The 6,240-nt window shown below is 36.3% G+C and overlaps 1 pseudogene; it reads right to left on the reverse strand.

Moving 5' to 3' along the window:
- Positions 1-6,240, reverse strand: part of LOC102828562 — a 107,255-nt pseudogene that overhangs the window by 32,326 nt on the left and 68,689 nt on the right.

Genomic DNA, 6,240 nt, shown 5'->3' on the forward strand with positions numbered 1-6,240 from the left:
TAGAGTTTCTGAGGCATGGCTGGTGAATTTGAACTGCTGACCTTGTAGTTCAAACTGACTTTGTGGTATAATGCAATATCCTGCAGCACTACACCAGGATTTTATGTTCTACGTATATTGTTGTTGCTGTTAAGTGCCATTGAGTCTGTTCCGACCCATAGCAACCCTGTATAGGGTTTCCAAGGAGTGGCTAGTGAGCATGAACCACAGACCTTGTGGTACAAACCAACTTTGCAGTACAGTGCATATAATGTATAAGTAAAATAACAGATTCAAATTATTCTTTCCAATCTTTATGATGTAAATGTAAATTTTCTGTCTTATTGAATGGAATAGAACTTATAATATAAATATCCTGTCTCATTCCAAATTTTACATTGCAAGTATACATGCTTTTATGGATGCTTTTCAGAGTTATGCTTCAAGTTTTATAGACTGCTATATTAGAAAACATAACAAAAAATATCAGAAGTGTAGAAAAAATACAAAGTCCTAACAAAAAATACGGAGTCCTGGTGTAGCACTGTGGGTTAATGCGCCAGACTGAAAAGCAGTTTGAACTGCATGGTCGACTGTTTAAGCTCACCAGCTGCTTCTACATAGGGTCGCTATGGGTTGGAATTGACTCAACAGCACTTAACAACAACAACAACAAAAAATATGGATATTATATGGAGTCCTTGTTAGCACTGTAGGATAAACACTGGACTGCAAGTTCAGTTTGAACCACAAGGTCAATGATTCAAACTCACCAGCTGCTCCTCAGAAACCCTAACATGGTCAATATGAATCAGAAACGACTCAACAACACTTAACAACAACAAAATAATAATATGTAATTTCACAAATTTTGGTATGAGAGTTAGTATGGTTTTACAGAAAGTGTAGGACAGTGTTTGCTATATTTATTGTTTCTGGTAAACTGTGTCTGAAACTGGCATGATCTGCTTCATGAAATTTTGGTAGTATTAACCTCGTATTTTACTTGTGAGGATTTTACTTGTAAATATGAATTATTAATATTTTAGTCATTTAATAAAAGCTTGATATTCAATTTTCTTAATGGTTGCACAACATTATGACTCCTTAAAAACTATTCAATAAGTGAGAAACTATGTATGTACCTTAGAATGTAGGAGATAGACATAAAAATGGCTTTAGTATTTCATTCACCTCTAAATACTTCCTCAGACCAATTATCCTTTATCCCGATTCCCTAGACTAGTTAGTTGTGCTGTTTTTCTCAAGTTGTCACTATCACAGGACTTTCCTACATCCCTAATTTTACTATTTGGTATACTGTCACTAGATGACTGAGTTCCATGTAATATTGGCATAAACTCTTTTTGATGTCAATGGTTAAGGAGAAATATATCCAACTTCAACTAGTTCTTTCCTAATTTATCCTCAGTCTGTCTTTTTTCCAGCACAAAGCCTATACCATCATACCATCATCACACATACTAATTCAGCAGATTGCTGACAATTTTATTAGTCCCTCCAGGGTTACAGTTGTGATAGCTACTTCAGCAAATAGATTGCTAAGATTTGAATTATTCATTTATACTTTGTACTAGTGATTATATTGATTAATAATTAGGTAGTGGAGAGACTAGTCTCCCATCACTCTACTAGTAATGACCTTTTATTGTAACCATTTCCAAAAATTTCCATAAGTGCTGTCTGTTCAATTATTTTCTGAAGTTGAATTTCCCTGCAACCCTTTTTAATACCAAAGTTGTTGCATTTTCTTTACCAATAAGTTCACTGCCTTTTAAGCTTCCTCTAGTGATTAGAAAAAGCATATATCAAGAATACAACCTTTTAAAAATTCTATAGAGCAAGAATACAAATTTTTTATCAAAATATCATGCTTTTATCCTTTTCTCTATTGGATTAATTCTTATGTAAATTATTTCTTGAATAAAGGATAGTTGAGATTATTTTTGTCTTGTTGTTGTTGTTAGGTGCCATCGTGTCAGTACCAACTCATAACAACCCTATGCACAGCAGAACAAAACACTGCGCGTTCCTGGGCCAACCTCACTACTGTTGCCATGCTTGAGTCCATCGATGCTGCCACTTGGCCAATCCATCTCGTTGGGGGTTTTCCTCTTTTTCTCTGACCCTCCACCTTACCAAACATGATGTTCTTCTCCAGTGACTGGTCCCTCCTGACAATATGTCCAAAGTATGAGAGAAGAAGTTTGGCCATCTTGGCCTCCAAGGAACCCTCTGGCTGCACTTCTTACAACCCAGATCTGTTGGTTATTTTGGCAACCCTTGGCACTTTCAATATTCTCCTCCAACACATAATTCAACAGCATCAATTCTTCTACGGTCTTCCTTATTCACTGTCCAACTTTCACATGCATATGAGGTTATTGAAAATACCATGGCTTGGGTCAGGTGCACCTTAGCCCTCAAGCTGACATCTTTGCTCTTCAACACTTTAAAAAGTTTTTGTGCAGCCTTGGAAACCCTGTATAGACAAGGTCACCATGAGTCAGAACCAATTCCACGGCACATAACCACCAACCAGGCTACAAGAGAAGACATTTTTGTCTTAGTTACCTAATAATGTAGTACACAAATACCACATATAGATAGCTTCAACAACCAGAAATTTATTCTCTCACAATTTTGTGAACTACAAGTTCAAATGCAGAATGCCAGCTATTGGGGAAGGCTTTCTCTTTGGCGGCTCTGGGGAAAGGTCCTTATCTCCTGTCAGCATTTGTATGGCCAGTATTCCTTGAAGGTCTTCATACACCTTGGCATCATAGAACTAGGAACTTCACAGTGCTGTAACCTCAGGTACAAAAGATGCACTGTACTCCAAGCTCTTGTATCTTAGCGGTAGTAGGTCACTCAACACTTTTGCCTCTCATTTATTTCTAAAAAGACATTGGCTCAAAATACAACCTAATCCTGTATATTGCATCTGACCTCAGCATCACAGAAGTGAGAATTTACATAGAATAGGATAATTGCATCAGATTAGAGCTGATCACATCCTGGGGACATTACATTCTATTAGCTCTCATCATGGAAGCTATAACTACATCTTAACAGACAGGCCACCAAGAATCCTGTTGGAACAAATGCTTAACTAGCACAATTTTGTTTCCAGATGAAGTAATAATGATAATATATATATGTGGGAAAAGGCAACTTCCCAACCCCACCTTCTGGGATAATTGTTTTAGATCTATTCATGAAGAACAGGACAACTATTGGGGAAATTTCCACCTAACACATGTTAGAAAAGTGAATTAATTTATTAAGATAATTAAAATAGTAGGTAGATTTATGTTTCTCAGTAATACCATCGATCAGAAAACCATTGCCTTCTAGCCAATTCTGACTCAAAGCAACTCTACAAAACAAAGTTGAAATTTCAAAGGCTACAGTCTTTACTTTGCTGATTACCAAGTCTTTCACTGTGAAGGTGCTAGTGAGTTCAAACTGCTGAATTTTGAGTTATAAATTTAGTATGAAAACCACTGAGCTAAGAGGGATCCTTGGAAACAGGACTGTTGTTAAATGCTGCCGGGTTTCTTCTGACTCATAGCAGCCCTGTATAAAGTTTCTGAGAAGCGGCTGATGAGTTTAAACCAGAGATCTTGTGGTTCAAACTGATATTACAGTAAAGTGCTTATCCTATAGCCCCAGTAAAATTATTACTTTATGCTCAACAATAACCACATCCCAAAGCATGATATATGATCATTACATTTCATTTTGAGCTACTATAAAATGAATCTACATTCTACCACTTATTTGTCAGTTTGTCAGACTGTAGTGGTTTGCATATTGCTGTGATTCTGGAAGCTATGCCACTGATATTTTAAATACTAGGAGGGTCAAATAGCATATCCTTCAGTATGGATTACATCTCAATGTCAAGAAAACAAAAATCCTCACCACTGGACCAATAAACAACATTCTTATCAATGGAGAAATGATTGAGGTTGTCAAGGACTTCATTCTTTTTGGATGAACTACCAACACTTGTGGAAGGAGCAGTCAAGAAATCAAACAACTTATTGCATTAGGCAAATCTGCTGCACAAGATTTTTTTAAAGTGTTGAAGAGCAAAGATGCCAGCTTGAGGACTAAGGTGCTCCTGACCCAAGCCATGGTATTTTCAGTAACCTCACATGCATGTGAAAGCTGGACAGTGAATAAGGAAGACCATAAAAGAATTGATGCTGTTGAGTTATGGTGTTGGAGGAGAAAGTGCCATGGGCTGGCTCAGGATCAGGCAGTGTTTTGTTCTGCTGTGCATAAGATCTTTAGGGGTTGGTAGCGACACGATGGCACCTAACAACAACAACAACAAGGAGGGTCATCTGTAGTTGATAGGGTCCAACTGAGCTTTTAGACTAAAACAGACTAGGATGAAGATAAAGTAGACTACTTCTGCATTTTTAGCTGCTGAAAACCTTATGAATAGCTGTGGAACACTTTGAGGTAGCACCAGAAAATTGAATATTAAAACTTTATATATAGCACAAGAATATTTTAAGATATAGTATGTGAAGGTGCATCCCTCAGGTTGGAAGCCACTCAGAATATGACTGGAGAAGAGCTGCTTCTTGAAAATATTACTGATTGTGATGGTACAAATGGAGAAAGCTTTAAGGGAGCTTCATTTGGTGATGAGGCATAAATGTGCAATGACCTGGAGTTAGAAAACCCAAAGTGAAAAACACACTCAATATTTATCAAACTGAAAGAATTGATGAAAAAATTCAAACTTCAAATTGAAATATAAGGATTATATAGGCAAAAATGGAGTCCTGGTATGGTGCTATGTAAAAAAGTACTGGAAAGCAAGGTCAGTTTGAATCACAAGGTCTGCACTGCAAACTCCCTAGCTGTTCCTTGGAAATCCTGTACAGGTTTTCTATAAATTGGAACCACCTTGGTGGCACTCAACAATAACAATAACAATGGCAAAATATTAAATGATGCAGAAAGCATCATAAGAAGTGGAAGGAATACACAAAGTCACTATACCAAAAGAAATGGTTAATGTTCTTATGATCATGAATCAATGATACTGAAGGAAGAAGTCCAAGATGCACTGAAGGCATTTGCAAAAAACAGGGCCCTGGGAATTGATAGAATGCAAATGGAAATCTTTCAACATCTGATGCAGCACTGGATGCACTCATTCATCTATGCAAAGAAATTTCAAAAGAGCTACCTCACCAACTGATTTGAAGCCATTCATATTGGTGCCTATTCCAAAGAGAGGTGACCCAAAGTAATGTGAAAACCTCCAGATAATGTCACTGACATCTCATGAAAGTGAAATATTGCTGAAGATAATTAAAAATGGCTAAAACAGTACATTGACAAGGAACAGTCAGAGGTTCATATCTGTTTCAGATGAGGATGTAAAATGAGGGATATCATTGCTGATGACAAATGAATCTTGGCTGAAAGTAAGGAATACCAAGAAGATGTTCACCTGTGCTTTTTTGAGTTTGGAAAGGCTTTCAACTGTGTGGATCATGACAAGCTATGAACAACATTGTGGGCAATGGGTATTCTTAAAAACTTAATTTTACTCATGAGGAAAGTGTATATAGATGAATAGTCATTGTTTGAACAGATCAAGGGGATACTGAATGGTTTGAAATTGGGAAAGATGTGTGCCAGATTTATAATCTTTTACCATACTTATTCAATCTGCATAATGAAAAAATAATCTGAGAAACTGAATTGTATGAAAAAGAATGTGATATTAAAATTGGAGGACGACTCGTTAACAACCTGAGATATTCTAATGATACAATCTTAGTTGATGAAATTGAAAATTACTTAAAATACTGATGAAAATTAAAGGCCATAGCCTTTAGCATGGGTTGCACCTAAATATTAAGAAAAAAAAAATCTTGACCACTGGATAAGTAAATACCATCATGATAAATGGAAAAAAGATTGAAGTTGTCAAAGACTTCATTTTGTATAGATCCAATATCGACACTCATGGAAGCAGCAGTCATGTTGCATTAGGTAAAACTGTTCTGTATTTGTCAAAAGAGTCATACTGTATTAGGCAAATCTGAAAGAATGACATATTATATTAAGCAAATCTGTTGCTAAAGAACTCTTTAAAGTGTTGAATAACAAAGGTGTCAAATTAAAGACTAAAGTGAACCTGATCCATGTTAGTATTATCCATAGCTTCGTATGTCTGTGAAAATTGGACAATAAATAAGGAAA

This window comes from Chrysochloris asiatica, unplaced genomic scaffold (genome assembly GCF_000296735.1).
Source record: "Chrysochloris asiatica unplaced genomic scaffold, ChrAsi1.0 scaffold00002, whole genome shotgun sequence".
In the NCBI taxonomy this organism is placed as follows: domain Eukaryota; kingdom Metazoa; phylum Chordata; class Mammalia; order Afrosoricida; family Chrysochloridae; genus Chrysochloris; species Chrysochloris asiatica.